The sequence below is a fragment of the Pteropus vampyrus genome, unplaced genomic scaffold (assembly GCF_000151845.1).
Source record: "Pteropus vampyrus isolate Shadow unplaced genomic scaffold, Pvam_2.0 Scaffold43, whole genome shotgun sequence".
NCBI lineage: Eukaryota > Metazoa > Chordata > Mammalia > Chiroptera > Pteropodidae > Pteropus > Pteropus vampyrus.
The window spans coordinates 7,198,939-7,223,528 of record NW_011888824.1 but is presented as its reverse complement, the minus strand read 5'-3'; the positions used below and the strand labels follow the sequence as shown (position 1 = coordinate 7,223,528).

At 35.0% G+C, this 24,590-nt stretch overlaps 1 protein-coding gene across 3 annotated transcripts in view; it reads right to left on the bottom strand.

The window, feature by feature from the left end:
• The window catches only part of TRDN (triadin), a 241,034-nt gene that overhangs the window by 40,764 nt on the left and 175,680 nt on the right, over positions 1 to 24,590 (bottom strand). The gene's annotated exons all lie outside the window — the stretch shown is intronic.

The window sequence follows — 24,590 nt, the reverse complement described above, 5'->3', positions numbered from 1 at the left end:
GAAAATTTTAATAAATAAGTTATGTATTTGCTTCATATTTTATGAATAGTCTGCCTTTTATTAGCTTATCTCACTAGGCATAGAAGTAGTAATAATATTAAAGTATCATGGTAAATTAGTGTATTGTATTAAAAAATTTATTATTAATAAAAATAATGAAATTGGTACAGGAGAAGCATATTTTTCCCTAGCTAATTTAAATATTTTACATATCAACCTTTATAAAAATATTCAAATAACAACAACAAATATATCAACCAAAAAGGGAAGAACAAAATCTAGTTCTACTTTTGTTTTAGTTTACTGAGTACGTATAAATTATTTACTCTTACTGAGTTTGGTTGCCTTTATATGAATTCGATCTTTAAATTGTTCTCAGAATTTTAAAAATTATTTCATGTCTATAATGTATTTTAGTAATTTTGGAACTGAATCATTTTAAAAAAGTATAGATTTTGTCATATATTAGGATATTGTCAAAATAGTCAAATTAATTTTGGTCTAAGGCGACCATTTGATGTTATTTACATTCAGTGTTATAAAGCATTGTCTCAGATAAAAGGAACTTGCCATGCTCAAACACAGGATCACAATCTTTCACGATCTCTCCTAAATCTAACACACACACACACACAAACACACACACACACACACACACACCTGAAAACAGCATGATAAGAACAATGACATATTTGAATTTAATAAATGACAAATAAAAAGAAATGCACAAGGAACACAACATGTTATGCATACAAATATTCACAAGTTATCCTACAATTGGGGCCACATAGTTGATTTTAAAATAAGAGCTTAAAGAAGCAGTTTAGATATGAAAAAGAACTAGAGGTATTAATACACATATATTTGATGTTCGAAGAATTTATGTTGAGGTACACCCAATCCCATTCAAGTAGGCACTGGCACTCTTTTCTAAAAATTAAATTACATAATGGTTTGGGATGGTAGTTAACCCCTATGTCCCTGATTATTCCTAATGTTAAAATCTGTATTTTTTCTACACAGAAGAAAAATTAAAATTAAAATATACCATCCCCCAAATAACATGCATTTATTTCAATTACATGAAAATTGTATATTAAGAATTTTAATGTTAGAGTTATTTAGTTAACTGGATAAATTATCAACTGTATAACTCATCTTTGGTGTACAAACCTAATATTTAAATATTCTACATATGAATGTGTAATATAACAGATAGCATTCTGAAAAAATGCAATGCAGTCCATACAAATGTATTTAATACTAATGATTACAAATAGCAAATATGTCTCAGTTCTAGATCTATTAAACTGGAACCTGGGTCAAAATTTACTAATTCTACTGCAAATATGACTACTGCTATTATTATTTGAATACCACATGTTCTACTGCCCTAGGTGAATGAATGGTGGTATTCCTCCTTTACCTTAAATCAAGGAGAGCTTCAAAACAACTTGGTATGTGTCCCCTAAAATGGGGAGGAAGGGAGAGAGTTTCATTCATTGGTACTTATCTCACATCTGGAAGTCTAAGGTGAGAAATTATCCATAGGAGCAAAGTAATGAAGACGGTAATGGGAGTAGGCTGAGGAAGCTTCTTAAACAGGTAGCTACAAGAGACCTCTCACAACCAATGAGCAACAGTCAGGTGTCTCCAGAGGAAACAGTGCCACATGAGACAAAGAATCAATAGTTTTGGACATTTGACACCAACAGATGGCACTAAACTCTGGTTTCACTTGAGCCAGTCAGGTAAGATAATGTCCCTTATCCCTGTTTCTTCCCCTTTGCCCTTACCCTGGGGGAAAGAAGGGAGGAAAGGGTTTTGTAATATAATAAGCTGCAGAGTAGCAGAGTGAGGAAAAAAGACAGGAAGCTCACAGCACCCGTACCACTTACAGGCTTCCATGTTCAGAGCAAACCCAAGAAGAGAAGTGAGATAAAAGTTGGGAGCTTTGAAATTACATGGGATTTGCAGGTTTTCAATCCTTGAGAAAAGAGATTATTGTTTCATTATCTAAGCATGGCTGGGAAAGCTGTAAGGTTTTTTCTTGATTTCACCAAAGGGGTGAGAAAAGCAAGTGTAGAGAGTGGGTTTGCAGTAGTAGTCAGAAAAAAACAATGTTGCTTTTTGCTTACACCCAACTAAATAGGGCATATTTTAGTAACTCCTGACATATAAAAACAGAGCTGGGGCTCTCTCTCAGCATCCCCTTATTTGCACTAGTCTACTTTTCTCTTTATCTTCACATCCAACCACTCTTTTCCATCCAACCTCAAATAACATCATTTCCTGGGAATTTTCCTAATTTCCAAAGTGCACATCCTCTCTTCCTCCTTTGGTCTTGCATAGCACTTCATCGGACTTTTTGCAAGACGTCTATCCCTTCTATGCTCGCTTTTATTGCTCACATATGTTTCCATCTCTCTTACTCTACGTGTGCTGTAAGGATAGAGTTTCCATATGCATAATTTTTATTCCTTCATACCACCCCTTCTCTGTACATTTGTGCAATAGATTTCCCACACTCCCTAAGTGATTAGCTAAAATAGTAAGTCTATTGAATAAAAATGTATGCTATCTTAAAGGATAAAATAAACAAAGGGAGAAGCATGGTCAAATGCTAATTTGGGGGTAAAAATGAATCTTAAAGAGGATCAACATTAGGTTGCTGCCTTTTTTAAATTCATTCAAAATTACTGTAAAACTAGAAAATTACAGCAATACAAAAAACACTTTTGTAACCAGAAATTGTTTTTTCAATAAAGACTTCACTGCCAGAAATCAGTTAGAAGTGGCAATATAATATATAGGGGTGAAGAATATAAAACTTGAAGGCACATGTCCTGGCTTCAAATCCCATCCCAACCAAATTCTAGTTGTGCGACACTGGACAACTAGTGTCGCACAACTAGAATTCAAGAGCTCTGTTTCTCTATTTTATCATCTTTAAAATGTATTTACAATGACATCTGGTTTCACATTGTTAATACGTCAGTCAATACCTTGAAAATGTTAAGAAAAGGCTCTGGCAGATAATAAGTGTTTAAGACCCATGTGCTCAGTGCTGTTCATCTTGTTCATCACAATACCATATGCACAATATTCAATCTTCAAAGTCTCTAAATTTAATTGAAGCATCTCAGTATGCATAATACTAATTAAGCAATTGAATAAGACGTCATAGTTTAAATCCTGTATTATAAAGTGGAAAACTGTTATATCTATATCTTAGAGCAGCTGCCCCCCAACCTTTTTGGCACCAGGGACTAGTGTTCCTATAGAATCTAATGCCTGATGATTTGAGGTGTAGCTGTGAGGCCGTGATGCTCGTGCTGGGGAGTGGTTGCAAATACAGATGAAGCTTGGCTCACATGCCCCCGCTCACCACCTGCTGTGCGGCCCAATTCCTAACAGGACTTGGACCAATACCAGTCCACAGCCCAGAGGCTGGGGACTCCTGTCTTAGAGGAGTAACTTACTATTGAGTTATTGCAACCCACATATAAAATTAATTTCATATTCTACAATCTCAGAGTAACCACACACTCATTGTTTGAATTTACATGGCAGAATAAAATTTTAGGTGTGCTACTTTTTGATGAGTAAAATAATTTCACAAGTGGTTTACAGCACTTTAAAATGGGATGCATAGAATATTAGTCATAACAAATGTTCTCCACAAAAAGAGTTTAAGAGACGCTCTATGTACAAGATGTTACCTTCTCAGGAGTTTACAATGACTTAACATATTCCAGACTGAAATTTAATAGTCAGGAAACCAATCTAAGTTAACTTATTATTTTCTAAACATATTTGATTAGAGAATTCTTCTTTAATATAACAACCATTAATAAGGAACATATGTTGAGTGATGTTATTCCTGGGAATGAAAAGAATATTTCTTGTTTCTCTCTAACACTAATTACAATAATAATACTGTGTAGTCATTTAGATATTCATTCAATAGTAGATATTGAATGAATATAGCTCGCTATACCTATGTAGAATATTTACAGTTTACAAGGCTCTCTAATACATATTCTTTAATTCAGCCAACAAGATGGATAGTAGTCAGCAATTCAGTTTTCACAGAGCCTCAAAAGCAATGTGTATTGGTGAAAAGAACATAAATATTGTACTCAAAAAGGTTTGAGTACAATACATCAGTCAATTTACTATTTTATATCTTTGAGCATGCTTAGATTTTCAAAGGCTCAAATTGCTGTGAGGATTAAATGAGGTGACATATGTAAAGTACTGAGCACAATACTTTGAACATAATAGGCACTTTCAAATGTATGCTTTCTTCCTAGTCACTTTTGAATGCCAGCAGAGAAACAAATTATTCTAGTTGTAGATAGCATTTATTAATTCACTTTAATTTGAACAGAGGCATGATATTCACTTTGCATTGTGCCTAGCTCTGTCAATTAAAACAGAGAAATAATTTTTTAAAAAATGAAACTCAGATCTCGTGAGAAACAATGAAATATCAAGTGTTGTGTTCTATGTTCCATTACAGGCGATGAATGCTTTATAATGGGAACTCATGGAACAGAACACCTATCTATCCAGAGGGTCAGGAATGGATGAGATTTTATGAAAATAATAACCAGGTATTTTAATAAAAGTAAAAATTATTGAAAAAAGCAGGGATCTGGAGAGATGAGGATAAAGGTTCAAACAAAGAAAAAAGTCTCTGAAAGAACCAAAAGTATAAGAGAACAGGATGACTTAAAACAATTGGAAATAATTTTCTGTGGAAAGCACGTATCAAGAGATGAAGCTAAAGTCAGATCAGGAAAGGTATTGAAACTCTTAAAGTCAGACTTTATCCTAAGGACAAAGTAAAGCTTCAGTAGGTTTAAGTGGAGAGCAAAATAATCAAATATGCATTCCATGAAACCATGTAGTGTGAAATACATGGTATAAATTATGGTTCGTGAAGCACCAGCAAAGAAGGATACAGCAGTGTTTCAGATTAGGAATAACAGTGCCCTGGACTAGAATAGAGGATGTGGAGACCAACAGCAGTGGACAGGTGTGAGGGATAGACTTGATAAGACATGTCTCTGTGCCCACTTTATGCAATAATGCAGAACACTGTGCATTCTCTCCTCTGCCACAAGCGCCTAGCTTAAAGATAGTAATATTTTGCTTGATGCACTCATAAAAGTTACCAAATAATTTTACAGTAAAAACTAAAAGAACGAGCAGCAAAGAAACAAAATGAACCAAAATAAGCCATTTGCATAACTGCAAAACTTATATTTTTCACTTATTGTCATTTCTTATCATTGAAACCAAAAGTTTCCAGTACATGTTTATTACGTACCCACAATATACAGCTAGCAAATTTATAACAGCAACAGCAACAACAAGAACAAATAAATACAGGTCAATGGAAAGATATGCTTATAATAATTCAAAATACAATGATTTACATATAACTTTACTAAAATGATAGCAGATTACATTATTATTTATACATATCTGAGAGTCATAAATAGCATGATAGAAAGATACCTTTGAGGCTGGAATAGGATGTGTAATTAAGAGGAATAGATGAAATAAAAAAATGAAAAGCTCAGTCTTTCTGAAGACCACATTCTTTACTTCTTGTCCTTAATACTTCTAAATTTTGCTTTAAAAATATAATAAAATGACATCTATTGACTGCCAACATATTTCAGCACTGCACTAGGCATTTTGACAATTATTACACTCAATACTAATGTAATAGAAGGCCAAATTTGATATTTACAACCAGGAGAGTGCCTGGCATATAGTTGGTATTCAATAAATATTGATGAATTTATGAATAACTGCTTTATAAGGAAGGTTGATCCTGATAAATAAAGTACCCTTCAAGCAAATGATGAGTTTGGACATTAAAAGGAGAGTCTGGGAGTAGAACTGAAGAGAACTGAACTGCTTTTAATGACTTAATGAGAAACTCTGAAATTCTGAGGGCAGTTTAAATGTGAGGGGGTGAGAACAAGCAATGGGAAGAGCAAGGCAGTGAGCAGTCAGAGAGATGATACCTGGCTAGAGACTACCTGGGAGAGGACAATGGAAAACATCCAAAGGATGTTACATAGCAGAAATAGTTGATGCTGTATTAAATTTGTATTTGCTACCATTGTTAGTGCAGTGATCTCTCCCCATGACACATATATATGCCCTACTACCCATAAACTGCTTTTTAAATTCTACTCTTTACAAAAATAGTTTGTGTGATGGATTTTGTTGAAATTAAAGAAATATGTTGGTGAGATGAAAAGACAAGTTCAAGAGGATTAAGAAGCCAAGTCACTAACTGAACCAATTAAATGAGAGCAGGGCTCACAGCCAGAGGTGACCTTGAGCATATAAAGCTCTAGGACTTTGGAGAAAACGTGGGAGTGCTTTGGACTTTCACAGGGTATAGGTATATTAGAGCAAATTCGTACTAGTTTATGAGAGCCACTAGTTAAGTTTTCAGAAATTTCTCCAGCAGGTTGATTTCACATTGGTAGCTTCAAATTGGCTATAGTGAGATTATTTATACTATGGACATGAACAAAAGTTAACTCAGAGCTATACTTTTCTCCTCAAGAGCCAGATTACCAGCACACCATGGAATTTTACCCAGCTCTTAGAAAGCACAGGAAACCTAACTGACCTCTTATTAACTAAAACTATAATGTATTTCCTGTGTCTATGTTCAGATAAATAGGGGAGTGTGGTGTGAGCAAAGGGAGGACTTAGTGAATTTAAAGAATAAGCTATACTGGCCAATACGGCACCCACTAGCCACATCTGGTTATTCAAATATTAAATTAAATATTCAACTTCTCATTAGCAGTAGTCATATTTCAAGAGTTAAAAAAACACATGTGGCTACTAGCTACCATTGACAGTACAGATACGGAACATTTTGATCAACACAGAAAGTTTAATTGGTCAGAGCTAACAGACCATCAAACTTGAGAAATGTCACATTTTTCTTACTAGGTTTCAGAATCCTCCAATTGTTGCCATAAAGCTTCCTGGTGAGGTTGTTGACATCCTCCTTGGTCTTTTAATATTCTTTAGACAAGATACCTGACCATTATTGATCATATCTCTTCACCAACAGATTGCACAGTTTTGGGGAGGGTTTAGACAGAAACTTACAAAGCTCTGACACATAGCTTTTAACAACTTTCATAAATGAATATTTTATAGCAAAAATTTTAGAATTTTATGTAAAACACTATCAGTTTCTTAAAAAACTTAGTAATAAATCAGAAAAATAAGAAAAGGATTACGTAGAAAATAGCATAAAGAAGTATTTAAAAACAATATAAGACATCAAGAGCTAAGTAGTATCATAGTGAAAATTACTTTAAAAAATAAAGATCTTTAGAGAGTTAAGAATCTATGCATTAAGACTCTGAAAACATTAAAGGATTTCATCACATAGTGTTCAACAAAGTCTCAATGCTGAGGGCAATGGTGAAAGAAATGGCAATCACATCAGCTTCCCGTGCTCCCATCTAAGGGGTTCTTACAGTAAGAACTGGCTGAGGGAAGGAGCAGTGTGCTGAGCTGAAGCTTGGACACACCATCCTATATTTGCTCCCAAAGAGACTCAAAAATGCTTCAAGTGCAGAGAGCTGTATATGCCTGTACTTTCTGACATTAAATCATCCTATATGGGCACAAGTTATCTGGGTCTGTATCTGAAATAGCAACTTGGTAAAGTACCAGGTAATATTGATTATAAGAAAATGAAGAGAATTTTTTTTTTTTTTTTAGTATACTACTGTGACTCGAAATTACTTAGGAGTAACTAAAGCACTCAAGGAGTAGCATTAATTCTTTCCAGTGAGATTAAATTGATTCTGCAAAAATAACTAGAGTATTGTAAGGAGAGCACTCAACAACAGAGTGGTGTTTGATACGGACAGCTGGCAAGTGAATATAGTCCCAGTAAGCATTCTAAAATCTATTTTTCTACATAAAATCGCTATAAATATTATTGACTTTGAAGACGTTCTGGCTTATTATGATAGTAAATGTGTCAGAAATCATTGATGAATCATGAATGGGCTTTCTGCAAGTAAAGAAATATTCAATAATGAAACTGATGGTCCTGATTTAATATATAATTTTGATTTAATATGTAGCCCCAGCACTCTGTTTCTTCACAGCATGTCCTGTAAGCCTTAGCCTTTTTCCTTACTGGTCATTAACTCCCTTGGGCAGCCATAAAAAGTGGCCATGCCTTGACTAAGGGTCACAAGATATGGGGAAATAATTTTCTGTGGAAAGCACGTATCAAGAGATGAAGCTAAAGTCAGATCAGGAAAGGTATTGAAACCCTTAAAGTCAGACTTTATCCTAAGGACAAAGTAAAGCTTCAGTAGGTTTAAGTGGAGAGCAAAATAATCAAATATGCATTCCATGAAACCATGTAGTGTGAAATACATGGTATAAATTATGATTCGTGAAGCACCAGCAAAGAAGGATACAGCAGTGTTTCAGATTAGGAATAACAGTGCCCTGGACTAGAATACAGGATGTGGAGACCAACAGCAGTGGACAGGTGTGAGGGATAGACTTGATAAGACATGTCTCTGTGCCCATTTTATGCAATAATGCAGAACACTGTGCATTCTCTCCTCTGCCACAAGCGCCTAGCTTAAAGATAGTAATATTTTGCTTGATGCACTCATAAAAGTTACCAAATAATTTTACAGTAAAAACTAAAAGAACAAGCAGCAAAGAAACAAAATGAACCAAAATAAGCCATTTGCATAACTGCAAAACTTATATTTTTCACTTATTGTCATTTCTTATCATTGAAACCAAAAGTTTCCAGTACATGTTTATTACATACCCACAATATACAGCTAGCAAATTTATAACAGCAACAGCAACAACAAGAACAAATAAATACAGGTCAATGGAAAGATATGCTTATAATAATTCAAAATACAATGACTTATATATAACTTTACTAAAATGATAGCAGATTACATTATTATTTATACATATCTGAGAGTCATAAATAGCATGATAGAAAGATACCTTTGAGGCTGGAATAGGATGTGTAATTAAGAGGAATAGATGAAATAAAAAAATGAAAAGCTCAGTCTTTCTGAAGACCACATTCTTTACTTCTTGTCCTTAATACTTCTAAATTTTGCTTTAAAAATATAATAAAATGACATCTATTGACTGCCAACATATTTCAGCACTGCACTAGGCATTTTGACAATTATTACACTCAATACTAATGTAATAGAAGGCCAAATTTGATATTTACAACCAGGAGAGTGCCTGGCATATAGTTGGTATTCAATAAATATTGATGAATTTATGAATAACTGCTTTATAAGGAAGGTTGATCCTGATAAATAAAGTACCCTTCAAGCAAATGATGAGTTTGGACATTAAAAGGAGAGTCTGGGAGTAGAACTGAAGAGAACTGAACTGCTTTTAATGACTTAATGAGAAACTCTGAAATTCTGAGGGCAGTTTAAATGTGAGGGGGTGAGAACAAGCAATGGGAAGAGCAAGGCAGTGAGCAGTCAGAGAGATGATACCTGGCTAGAGACTACCTGGGAGAGGACAATGGAAAACATCCAAAGGATGTTACATAGCAGAAATAGTTGATGCTGTATTAAATTTGTATTTGCTACCATTGTTAGTGCAGTGATCTCTCCCCATGACACATATATATGCCCTACTACCCATAAACTGCTTTTTAAATTCTACTCTTTACAAAAATAGTTTGTGTGATGGATTTTGTTGAAATTAAAGAAATATGTTGGTGAGATGAAAAGACAAGTTCAAGAGGATTAAGAAGCCAAGTCACTAACTGAACCAATTAAATGAGAGCAGGGCTCACAGCCAGAGGTGACCTTGAGCATATAAAGCTCTAGGACTTTGGAGAAAACGTGGGAGTGCTTTGGACTTTCACAGGGTATAGGTATATTAGAGCAAATTCGTACTAGTTTATGAGAGCCACTAGTTAAGTTTTCAGAAATTTCTCCAGCAGGTTGATTTCACATTGGTAGCTTCAAATTGGCTATAGTGAGATTATTTATACTATGGACATGAACAAAAGTTAACTCAGAGCTATACTTTTCTCCTCAAGAGCCAGATTACCAGCACACCATGGAATTTTACCCAGCTCTTAGAAAGCACAGGAAACCTAACTGACCTCTTATTAACTAAAACTATAATGTATTTCCTGTGTCTATGTTCAGATAAATAGGGGAGTGTGGTGTGAGCAAAGGGAGGACTTAGTGAATTTAAAGAATAAGCTATACTGGCCAATACGGCACCCACTAGCCACATCTGGTTATTCAAATATTAAATTAAATATTCAACTTCTCATTAGCAGTAGTCATATTTCAAGAGTTAAAAAAACACATGTGGCTACTAGCTACCATTGACAGTACAGATACGGAACATTTTGATCAACACAGAAAGTTTAATTGGTCAGAGCTAACAGACCATCAAACTTGAGAAATGTCACATTTTTCTTACTAGGTTTCAGAATCCTCCAATTGTTGCCATAAAGCTTCCTGGTGAGGTTGTTGACATCCTCCTTGGTCTTTTAATATTCTTTAGACAAGATACCTGACCATTATTGATCATATCTCTTCACCAACAGATTGCACAGTTTTGGGGAGGGTTTAGACAGAAACTTACAAAGCTCTGACACATAGCTTTTAACAACTTTCATAAATGAATATTTTATAGCAAAAATTTTAGAATTTTATGTAAAACACTATCAGTTTCTTAAAAAACTTAGTAATAAATCAGAAAAATAAGAAAAGGATTACGTAGAAAATAGCATAAAGAAGTATTTAAAAACAATATAAGACATCAAGAGCTAAGTAGTATCATAGTGAAAATTATTTTAAAAAATAAAGATCTTTAGAGAGTTAAGAATCTATGCATTAAGACTCTGAAAACATTAAAGGATTTCATCACATAGTGTTCGACAAAGTCTCAATGCTGAGGGCAATGGTGAAAGAAATGGCAATCACATCAGCTTCCCGTGCTCCCATCTAAGGGGTTCTTACAGTAAGAACTGGCTGAGGGAAGGAGCAGTGTGCTGAGCTGAAGCTTGGACACACCATCCTATATTTGCTCCCAAAGAGACTCAAAAATGCTTCAAGTGCAGAGAGCTGTATATGCCTGTACTTTCTGACATTAAATCATCCTATATGGGCACAAGTTATCTGGGTCTGTATCTGAAATAGCAACTTGGTAAAGTACCAGGTAATATTGATTATAAGAAAATGAAGAGAATTTTTTTTTTTTTTAGTATACTACTGTGACTCGAAATTACTTAGGAGTAACTAAAGCACTCAAGGAGTAGCATTAATTCTTTCCAGTGAGATTAAATTGATTCTGCAAAAATAACTAGAGTATTGTAAGGAGAGCACTCAACAACAGAGTGGTGTTTGATACGGACAGCTGGCAAGTGAATATAGTCCCAGTAAGCATTCTAAAATCTATTTTTCTACATAAAATCGCTATAAATATTATTGACTTTGAAGACGTTCTGGCTTATTATGATAGTAAATGTGTCAGAAATCATTGATGAATCATGAATGGGCTTTCTGCAAGTAAAGAAATATTCAATAATGAAACTGATGGTCCTGATTTAATGTATAATTTTGATTTAATATGTAGCCCCAGCACTCTGTTTCTTCACAGCATGTCCTGCAAGCCTTAGCCTTTTTCCTTACTGGTCATTAACTCCCTTGGGCAGCCATAAAAAGTGGCCATGCCTTGACTAAGGGTCACAAGATATGGGTTTCTGTTATAACGTATTGACCTAAGTTGTATTTCAGCTCATGAGCCCTAAGGTAAAACGACCCCCTGACTACTTTTCCGTGAAACCAGAAAAATGGATGTCAGAGCAGACCTCAGAGCTGTCCTCAAGGCCTGAGGAAATGATTCATTACTCTTGACTCACTTCTGATCAATCAGCTTCCATCATGACCCTGAACTCCTAACTCACGGTGTCTTATGATTTTGCCCTGTATAATCAGTAACCTACTCACCATCAGGGAGTTCTGGCTTTTGAGTATTAGCTTCCTGTTCTCCTGGGTGGTGCCATTCATAATAACATAGCCATTTTTTCTTCACTGCAATTTTTGGTGTTTACTATTTGGTTCTGCTAGTGCCTGGTGGACGGACTCTTTCTATTTGGTAACAATAGCACTATAAGTCAATCTTTTTTTCAAGGATCACTAAATCTAGAGACTCTCAGGAAACAGCACAGCCCTTGACACATGATTAGACATTCCTGCCGCGTTGAGAGTTGTCCATTATTAAGCGTTGGTAAGTAGATGTGTAAGAGATTAACTAGTTGTCCATTGTATTCAGTTCATTCTCTCCCTTTAATCACATAGCACAAGGCACCTTTATGAATGCTTTACCACACATGCACCAAGTGTTCATAATTCTCTAATCTTCTAGTTCACTATCTGATGAAGAAATAAGATCAATTTCACATGCCTATCTGATTTTGGTGAACTTTTGCTAGGTCTTTGTGATTAGCAATTTCCCTAGGTCCCAGTAAATAATCCTTTACTAATGCTTTCCAAAATATTGACCAAGGTTAACATCAAGATTTCAAGGTCCTTTGTATTCAGAGTTTTAAAAATTCTAGAGACCACTGAAACATAACTTCAACACAGAATAAATATATAAGAAATCACCATACAGGATTGATAGGAATACTTGGGAAAATAGGTGAGTTAGAGAATAAGAATTTCCACATTGCCATGATATTCCTAAAGTTCATTGTTTGAGGGAAGATGTCTATGGGCATATATTGAACATTAGCAAGCAGGTGAAACTGCCCGTGAGATCATTTAATAGGTAGTAAATGTGTATATTGCAAGTATCAGCTTTTCTTTAAGTCACAGAAAATTAAATGTTTGGGTCTATATGTTATGGGGATGAGATTTTTGGTTAAATAGAGAAGCATATATGCGAGTTATATTTAAAATACAGAAAGCCAACATATAAAAATTTAGTGATTTGTGTAATAGTTGTGCCAAAATTTCTCTGTAGAAAGATCCTGTTTGCAATGAGTAATGCAAGAATCTTTTTATTATTGTTGAAAAATGAGTATCCTAAGATAGCATTGCTACTGACATTATTCTCCAAGGTAAACATATAATAACAATAATATAATTTTAAATATCATTTTAGTTTTGCATACATCTACATAAGGAAACTTTAATTATGTCACATCCCTTTTTTAATAATTACATGAAGTAAAATTAGATAATTTCAATACTTAATTCCTTTTTCATTCATTCATTCATTCAGCTAGTATTAATTGATCACTTACTCTGGGACAATCTCAATTGATCAATTAATTGATCAGTCTAGGCTCTGAAAATACAATGATTAAACACCCAGAGGCCTGCCCTCATGGAGTTTTTGATACTCCTTGGTAATGTACATGTTTGTAAGATATGCCAGAACAGTGCTTACTGCAAAGAAGGTATTCAATCAAATGTTTATTGAATGGTCAGACTAAACCATCCTTATGAGTAATGTTTTTTCATGTGTGAATTTTCCATGAGACATGATTTGAATTTCAGCATATCGAGTGGTATAAACAAAACCCATAATAATAAAAATAGTGACCACGTATTGACTATGTTAGACATCTTACCTGTTTTCTCATTCAATCTTCACAACACTGCCATGAAGTTAGAATTGTTAGTTTCTCCCCACATGAGAAAACAGTTTCAGTCACAAACTTGTAGCCAAAACTAAGCCAAGATTCAACCAAGCAGCCTGAGTCTGCAGCCTTTGAGCTAAACTTCTATGTAACATTAAAACATAGTTATTTCTTTCCTATAAATTCACTTATATATACTAGGTGAACACTATGTAAAAGAAGTCAGTATGCTAGCCAAATAATCACACTACCACCATAACTATTACAATAAATAGAATATGATGCGGTCTCTTTTTGGATATAAGAAGATTATAGTCATATACTTCATAAAGGTAGATGGTACATCACTGATAAATATACTTTAGATTTATTTCAACTGAATAAGAATTTATCTAATACCCACTATACAAATGGAATTACATACATAAACAAAAATAACTATTTGTTGGACTAAATTAAAAGATTGCACAAAGCACAGAATAGCATCAGTCAGTATTTTAGCAAATTTCTAAATTCATTCTAGTTTTATATGTACTCAATAGGTCCATTTACTTAAGAGGATGACTATTATTTAAAGCTTCATTACCCTTAAGTCTAAATGCTTTCATTTTTGCAAATACATACTGCTAGAGATTGATGTTCATAAGTGTGGCCACCAGATGGCAGTAGTCTTTTCCTTTTCTGAAAATAATTTTCTATGCAAAATTCAATGACTACAGTGTAACTAGAGGTAAAAGGGACAGAGCAAGTAACAAATTAATCAACTCTTCTAGCCAACAGAGAATATGAGAAATATTTTTATCATTCTTTTTAATTTTTTTATTTTGTAATTGTTTAAGCAGCTCTTTACTCAAACCCTCTGAAAGCTCCCCATCTGACATGAGATAAAACCCATTATGACCCAGATCCCTGCATCTCCGTGATTTTACCACTCCCTTCTTGATCATGCCATTTTAACCACACTGCTTCTTTCACTGTCCCTTGACCTTCAGGGCATTCTAATTTCCTCTTTTCTTTGTATAGAACTGATGTGTGCACAGCTCACTCCCTCTGTCATTCAAATCTCTGCAGAAAGGCCTTCCCAGAACACTCTGCAGAAAATAACAACTTCCTTATTCACTATTCCTTTACCCTCATAATTCTTCATAGCATTTGCGACTCCCAGGTATTATATTATACCCTCTTTATTGTCTATTTTCTTCACTAGACTGAAATTCCATAAGGGCAAGGACTTAGTCTTTTCTCAATTATTCCTTAGCACCTTGAAGTGTTACTCTCAAAGTAGGACTCAATAAGTGAACAAGTGAACAAATGAATGAATAAATGAATGACTGAAAGGACATCCAGGGAGAATTAGATGATTGTTAAATTGACATAAATTATTTGTCAAAAATGCAAATTTGCATAGCGCCAATGTCATTTGTCATTCTCAGTTTTGCATTTCCTTTTACACCTGTTACATAAAATTATTATGTTATAATCTCTTAAAATTTGAAATTCTCTAAATTAACTTGAGATAAGCATGATAAACATACATTTCAGATTCAAATATTATTGACCTAAACTCCTATATATGAAATTATCATTTCATTTTCACATATTTCTTTAGATACTAATTTTTTCTTATCCCTATCACCAAAATCACAGAATGCAATTTGATTTTACTTTTAGGAATAGCTTTTGATGTTCAGGATCAGGGATGTAAATTATTCTTTATATTCTAATGCATGAAAACTAGGAGCAATGTATATAAATAACACTGTATGAGGAGTTATTTTTATGATTGTTTTGAAGATCAGAAATATAGTCATAGGGGCTCTTTCAATGTCTATATAAAGCAGAACCAAAAAGGTCAACCAATGAGAAGAGAGGAGATTTTTTTTTCTTGTTCCCCCTTGTATCTTTGCCCTTTTGTACTGTAAATTGCACGGGCTGGCATTTAAATGCACAATGTCAAAGGCAAAGCACTTGCATTCAACCTATGCTAAAAGACAGCTGGCAAGGGGCACAAAGAAAAATAATGCCCTAACACTTTCAACGCCAAACTGCCTATTGCACCTACCACCTCTCCACTTTCTCATATTACAGTATTTGCCCTATGGACAAAGAAGAACTAGCCAGAGAAGCACTTTAGTTCCAACAGAGCAGTAGCTCTATTCCACCTCTGAGACCAATAACCCCGCCTAGCTGCCTTTGTTAAGCAAAGACACCAGGGATGATGATCTGAACCATTTCAGCTCTTAAATCACGTTTGAAACAGTGGCTATTTTTGTCCAAGGCTAATACAACATTTTGCTTATTTAGCTCTCACAAATAAAATTATTCATCCAGGACTGGGTAGGTGTAATGCACAAATGGAAGCAGGATTCGGACACTGATAAGGACATGCTGTAATAATTTTGACCAGAGGCAGCTTGTCATAATGGACAGAGTAAGTGTGACAGTTATTTCTCGGGTCTAGGAATATAAGCCAGCTGGCAAGGAAGGGTGGATGTTCACACTATTGTCCTCCAGCAACTCAGTAGGGAAGAGACTAAAAAAAATCAGTTTGTGCTCATATCATAAAATATGTCTTCAGCTATTGTTTCACAAATTGTGTGTGTGTGCGAGTGTTTGCGTGTAGGTAGTTAACTAAGCACCTGACTGACAAGTTCTTTAATCGAGAAGTGGTTAAAGCCGATCATAAAGGTTATTTATTTATTTTTTTTAATGTTTAGATTTAGAGAGAGCAACGAAGGATCATCTACCCAAGTTTTCAACCTTTCTTTTACCCTGCTCCAACATAAACAATGATAATGTCATTCTTCCATCACCAGCATGACCACCCTAAAGTAGTGGTCGTCAAAGAGACCACTTCTTTACACATGTCTAACTCCCACAGAGGTGTCTATTGGACTCTCATGTAGTTTGACAAAGTCTCATCTCCTCTGGGTCTGAATCTCCACCTCAACAGAGATCCACTGATGCTATTCCAACTCTTTGGATTATAAAGAAAAAAAAAAGGCTGGAATTATAAGAGACTTGCTCAAAGTCATGTAGCCAGTGGCAGGATTAGATCTCGCATTCGGGCTTCTGACTCTCAGTAGGGAAATCTGTTTTGCTCTAGTAGTTTAAGGCTACTCCTTTAAATGCCTTAATCTGTGTTTTCCCTGCCTGGTGTTATAGACTGGGTGTTTGTGTCCCCCTCCACAATTCTTATGTGGAAGCCCTAACCCCCAATGTGTTGATATTTGGAGACGGGGCCTTTACGAGGTAGTCAGGATTTGATGAGGTCATGAAAGTGGGGCCCTGGTCTGATGGCATTAGTGCTCCCATAAGAAGAGATACAGAGAGCTTTCTCTCTCCATGCATACACACTAAGTAAAGAACACGTGAGCATACAGTGAAATAGTGGCCACCTACAAGCCAGAATAAGCCTCAGAATGAAACCTACTTTGCTAGACATTTTAATTTTGTACTTGATAGCCTACAGAACCATTAGAAATAAATTTCTATTGTTAAAGCCATTCATTCTGTGGTATTTTGCTAATGGTAGCCTAAGTAGACTAATATACTTGGCAGCACAGAATCACCCAAGGGCCATTTTTAAAATGCAGATCTGTAGGCACCATATCAAACCAACTGAATCATAATCTCTGAGGGAGTGATAGAATCTAAATTTCTAGGAAAGCATAATTTAAAAAGCTGCCTAGATTGAGTGTAGCTGTCTATACTGGACACCTTTGAGAATAAAGGGGAAACGTAAGCAATAATTATATCAGTACAACAGATGCAAACTCATATGCAAACTCACCTTGACTTTGGTTAATTCTCAAACACCACCCCACCTCCCAGCTGCTTATGATCACTGAAGCTTTGCCCCTGGTTTATGAATCACAGAGAACAGAATTCAAGTAATGATTCCTTCTTGTATAAACAGTAGAGAGTTTTACTCCTGAAAACAAATGAATATGTGATCCTGTTTGCTCATCTGTGAAATGTGGTTGGTAATTTTCATCAGTTTATCTTCGGTACCTAACTGAGTGATAGAAAATCTAAGCAGAAACGAATATTGACATGAATGGTCAAATTTCATTTAAAGAGAAATCCAGAAGTTTTAAGGAGATAATACGAGCAAAATGCTTGAAATATAATAGGCAAACTGTTATTGTTAGTTACTTATGGTCTTAATAAATAAAATTACCACTACCTCAAGTAATGTAAGTTCTACCTGTGCTGTTTTTGGATATAAATTATTTTTTAAAGGCTATTATGATTTTAAGAAAGCAAATTGTTTCCTTAAAGTTTAGAAGTGACCCTCCTGTCATGTAATAATGGCAAAGATGGCAGCTCAGATACAAGCATCCTTTCAAGTACTCTTCTTGGTTCTACTGTTTTCCTGGAAGAGATGTCAAGACTTTTCTTCTAGCAAAACTGTCTATTATTCTCTCAAAACAATTAACACAGAAACTTCTGAATTCAGTGAAGGTCAGAGGATTAATAGGTTTTATCTGCAATATGTTTGAAAAGCTAATTAAGACTCCACATACAGCAGAGTAGACTGGGAATACAATATTTAGTTTTTCTCTACATGACCACAGTAGGCAAAAGTGAATAGAGAAAGACAAAATGAAGGTGGAGAATTCACTGACAAGAGACAAATCCTTATTAAAGGACATAAAACTGAAAATACTTATTTTATTTATTCAATGAATGTATTCAGCATCTGCTTTATACCAGTATTATTTTAGATATTCTGTATTGGACAAAGCAGATATGGTCTCTCTTACTTTTTTTTTTTTTTTTTTTTTGCCTAGAGACAACCTGATTAACAAAGAAATCACATTAAAAATTAATGAAAAAGAATTCAATTGTTGCTAACAAATGGGAAAAGGGCAATATTATTTGGGTTCCCCAAAACATTATTTAACAGCATCAACCTAACCACCCAACTTAAATGCTGACATGAAAACAGTGTTTTATTTAAAAGTCATCTTGACAGAAAGAAATCAATTTTCTTCTAATTCTCTTATATTAACTTATTAAAAACATTCTTCTTATAGTTAAAAGTCTTTTAGGTAGGTCACTTCTTGTAGTTAACAGCAGAGTTTTTGAAATTCTCTGAGGAACTTTATCTGTGAAAACTCATTTAAACAAATACAAATATGATTTTTTTCCCTTGCTGTGAATCTCGGTTGCCATATATTATATCCATTTCCTCCATAATGTTTTGAATAGCTGTCTGCTCTTGATATACCATGTTAGATCAGGCCCTCCTTACCTCTCACCAGTGCTATTTTAATGGATTTGAATTCCAAAATATCTATTAAAATAGCTTCCTAACTAGTATTTTCTTGGTTTGTCTCTCTCCTGACAAAATTTTGGCAGGTTAATATTTTTAAGCATATATATGATCATGTCAGTCCTTTGCTTTTATACCCCATTATCAAATGAAGTATAAATTACCCGGGTGTGCCTTCAAAGCTAATCATGACCAGCTACACTTCCAATCAATATTTGGCTTCCCTATTTCATTTTTCCCATGTTGCTCTCTCTCTATGCTTTTCCCCATCTTCTTTCTATCTAAAATATGTTGTCCCTTTCAGGGGAACTGAATCACACGACTGAACATGTTACTCAATTCAACCCATACGCCTAGCATTTGACCCAAGTTTAACCAATCAAAATATTTTCTGAGAATTTTAAGTTACATGTCATTCCTTCAGATTCAGTATTTAAAGACTATGTAAGTCTGAAGCTTACAAAAGTAATCTTGCTTCAAGTTGTAGGAAGATTGCAAAAGACTGATGAGAGATAGAAAAAGACCAAGACAGAAAGCCATGATTACATTCTTTTTTCTTTCTCTTGGACTCCCAAAGAAAGTAATCCAATAAATCATTTTTTTTTTTTTTACTAGTTTGAATGAATTCATCATGATAAAGCAAATACCTAAAATGTTCCTCACAAAATACTGGGCACTTCAAACATTTTTATTTAAAATAATTGAGGTCCCCATGATCTTCACATGAGGACTGTAATGGCAAATCACTATTGCTCACAATATACACAAGTAATAACTTAAGGTAAATTAGTTAAATAAAATTATGCAAGTTTATGTAATAAGACTTAAACCTAACAAAAGAAGCATTTGATGTCTTCAGTACTTCCTACTTAAGGTTAAGTCCTAGATTATAAGCACCTCTAACTATTCTCTGTTTATCTCAATAATGACAATTATTACAGGTTTTGAAAACTCCTAGATCTCTAATAGATATTACAGACTATAGCACAGAAGATATTTGTTTTCAAGGGACTATTAAGAAAAAAAATAGCAAAAAGGTGTAACAGTAATAAATTATAGATTCTCATGTAATAGAAAGGATAGTGGGCTTTTTCTAACCACAGTTACTAGAGAGGCTAATAAATGTAACACCATTATGGGATGTTGCATTATCTCTAATTTGTCTTGGGCTGACTCACTGTGTTTATTAATAGTTTAGAGAGATAAACATGTTGTTAATTTTATACTCCAGCTATAAAATGCCATCTTTTCAAATTGAAATTCAAAAAGAAAGGCAAGTTTAAACTCAGAATGAAATTAAAAGGATAATTTGGGTTTTGTTTTCTATTTTATTTATAAAATAAAACAAATAAAAGTCATCTTTGCATTTAGTCATAAAAAATTTTAATTACATTAACATAATGTTTTCTGGTGAGCAAGTGCTGAATTGACATATATAGTTTCCTTTCTAAGTATGATTAAATATGTATCTATATAGCTAGATGCCAGATATAGATAGGTATAGAAAGATAGATAGATAGATAGATAGATAGATAGATAGATAGATAGATAGATAGATAAATAGATAGATAGATGATAGATAGAGATAGATGTATATATTTTACTTTCAAAGGCAGGCTACCATATGACAGGCATCTGTAAACAAATGTCAGAGAATAATTATTTTCTTTATAAGAATTAATGAAGCAAGGTGAGATCCATCAAACACAAAATCCTTGATATAATTTATTTACTTCCATGATTTAATAGTTTTTAAATTGCTATCTCTATTCTAAACCTGCATGGAGGTTTCATTTGGTAATGAACATTTAGGTTAGAAATGACAGAAATCCAGCATAAACTAATTTGGAGAAACAAAGGAATTAACTAATGATGTAATCTAATGGCAAGTGGTCAAGGGATTAGTGGTTTCCAGGGATACCTTGAACCTAAATGTGAAATATCATTAAAATTCTACCGTTATCTTTTTCTCTGCTTCTATGTGTCAGCATTATTTCAAGATTGGCTGCCACAAGAAGGGTGTAAACATGACCAATAGCATTTCCTGTACTCATATTACGTAATATCTGTGAATAAGACTTCTATTCAACCTGGTCATGTGCCTACACTCTTGGATAGAATGGCAGGTGCATCAGTGATGATGATTTGAAACTCCATTTGAACCATGTGATTATAGTTAAAGGGGAGAGCCATTTACCAAATGAGCAGGTTGAGAAGAAAAGAAAAGTACCGGAGGCAAAAAATTTAACTGTCTGCTGTCAGTTTTTGTTAATACAATTTTTTATCAAGCAAGAATGTATAAGTTTTTAATTTATCATTTTTATATACTTTGCCTAACTAGATTCAATGGCACACAAGGATATTTTATTCCTAGTATTACTAATGCATCAAAATGAATGAAAACTTTTTCCCAATCTTCAGTCTTTAACTCCTTCCTGCCTCCTCTCCCCATTCCTAGTGGTTATTCTGGTCTACTTCTTTTGTGCTGACTTTCACAGATTTAGGCCTTCCTACCTAGGCTAAATCCTTTCATAGCAATCATTTTATAACAAAGTTAAAATCATGGATTTTTTTAAATATGTATTATATATTTACAGGCTCTCTACACATAAAGAAGAATAACTCATACATGAATTAGCTTTCTATCTGTGATTTTATTAAAACTACTCACTAGCTAAAGACCTCACATATTGATTATAGCTGTCATTTTTATAAAATTTGAGTGAAGCTAAAATTCAGATGAAACAGCAAGTTAAAATTTGCACATACTTGTGAAAGTCAAATGCTGAAACTATTGCCTTCTATTGAAAATTGAAGAAATTTATTTGAAAACCAAATTATTAGAAATGGTAAGGATGTGTGGTTAGAACCTCAACTAATGACCTTGCTGCATGAAAAATGCTACACTAGAGTTATCTTTAGCCATCAGTTCCTTAAGAGCTTTTTATAGCATTTCAGAGACTTTAGATTTTACTCTGAGTGAGATGAAAGCCTCTGTAAAGATGGAAGCAGACGGAGGTGGTCTCTATTGGCCTGGGTACCTGAGGAGCTATAAGTAGAGCCCCTTTCCCAACATGTAGCATGTACAAGAAATAAACTTTGTTAAAGTTACTAAAATTTAAGGGGTGGGGGGAGTGTTATTGGTATTTGCAGTATAACCCTACCTATAGAGGAGTTGACGGTGCCCAAACTGGAGTGAGTTAGCAGTGAGAAAAACAGTGAGAAAGCATCAGCTACTAAATATATTTCAAAGGTGAAGGTAATTAGATTTAATAATAGGTTGATGAAGAGAAATAAAAAAGCCAAGGGTGACTATACAGATTTGACCTGAAGGAAAAAAAAAATGGTATGATAACTTACTAATAAGAAAAAGCTGAGTATAAGAAATACATTCTGGGGTTGGAGGGTATATGTGTGAATCCATCAGTTTATTTTTTGTAAACCATATTAATTTGATGATGTCTAATAGATATTTAAATGGAGATGTAGAATAGGCAACTGAATATACAGATATGGAATTTAACAAGACATCAGAGATGTGGACATACATTTGGGGCTTATTATTAAAAATATGGTACTAAAATCATAGGACTCTGTGAAGTCACATAGAAAATGATACAGAGAAAGAGAGGAGACATATAATCAAGCCCTAGGTGCTTCCACTTTTAGATACCAGAAAAAGAGGAAACCAACAAAAATGTTCAACAAAGAATAACCAGAGAGATTAAAAGGAAAAATATTGTCCAAGAGTTTGAGTGAGGAAAGAGGGATTGAGACAGCCAGTAACGATGGCAAAGAAGGTAAATGCTGTGCTTGCCTCCTCTCACAATCATATCAAAATTAGAACTAAATAACAGAACAACTATCATTGAGAATCACCTGAAGTCTAGTGAGATAGAAGTCCTACAGCTAAGGATATAGCAGAAGAGGTCACCTGGAGACTGATAGGAGGGGTGGAGATGCATCTGACCCCACACCCTTTTGTGGTGCTTAAAAATCAGGAGCAATATCTCAGATACAGAGGTTTCCCCAGAAAAACAAGGGGTCTCAGCCCCACACCAGGCTCACAGAGAAGTCCACACAACTTCTCTATGTGAAAACTAGCAAAGATTGTGGCTGAGTGAGAAGGAGGGCAGTTAGAATAACAGGTGTTTCTCTTAAATGGCCAACACACAGACTTACTCACTAATGGATTCACTTGCTCTGAGCTCCAGTGCTGTTGAAGCAGATTGAAAGGTGCCAGGGACATATGAGGAAGAAATGGGTTGTCTGGCTTCAGGGTAAGGGCTGGAGGGGCAGCTTTATCCCAGACAGAAGTGCTGGCAGAAGCCATTGTTTCTTTGATGAACCTTTACCCGCCTGGTATGCAGATACAGGCAGGTGTCATATCTGAGTCTCTGTCAACAAGGCTAATGCTGGTGATTCCCTTAGACTCTGCCCCACCCAATTTGCAGACTCACCCAAGTCAATTCCAGTGGCATTTCCATACAAATGGCCTATCTTGGCTAATGCCTCTAGCTTTTCTAAAATCTCTCAAAGGTTTACAAAATCCAAACAAGCAATATCTGGCCTTGGCGTGCCTTGTTCCTTTTGCTGAGCAGTCACAAGCCTGGCACTAGCAGCAGCCAGACTGGGTTGATGGCTGAGCCTCTCTAGACACCTCCAAGCCCAACACAAGTGGCAGCTACCTGAAGACTGATTGATGGCTCATGCTAGGTAGCCCCAGGCATGGCACAAACTGTGACTGAACTTGGCTTGCAGTGAGGCCCCTTCCACGAGGCTCTGGGGCCGCCACATGATGGCTGGCTTTTAACCCAACCAAAGCACCACCTAGGACCACATCCAAAGATGGCATACCTAAAGAGTAGATTGGGGAAGCCCCACTAAAGAGAATCCTGCTGTATAAGGTCAGTCCCTGCACAACATCTCCCCCAGTGTAGTCATGGCAAGTACTCACAAATAATCTGCTCAGGGGTCAATCTCTCCCACTGATGTTCAAACAGCAATCAAAGCTCAACTACAACTGGAGGGCATATACAACCCATACAAGGAACACACCTGGAGCACCTGGCTAAGGTGACCAGGGAAACCATGCCACTGGACCACAATGGACACCTACTACAAAAGGTCACTCTGCCAAGGCCAGGAAACAAGCAGCTCTATCTAATACATAGAAACAAATACAGGAAACACAGGGAGGCAGCCAAAATGGGGAGACAAAGAAATATGTCCCAAATGAAAGAACAGAACAAAGCTCCAGAAAAAGAACTAAACAAAATGGAGACAAGCAATTTACCAGATGCAGAATTTAAAATACTGGTTGTAAGGATGCTCAATGACCATAGGGGAAGAATAGATAAACTCAGTGAGAACTTTAATGAAGAGATAGAAAAGATAAAAATGAAGATAGAAAACATAAAAAAGAACCAGTCATAAGTAAAGAATATAATAATTGAAATAAAGAATACATTACAGAAAGTCAACAGTAGATTAGATGAAGAGGATTTAATCAGTGATTTAGAAAATAAGGTAGCAGAAAACACCCAATCACAACAACAACAACAACAACAACAAAAGAATCCTCCCCGCAAAAAGAGGATAGTTTAAGGG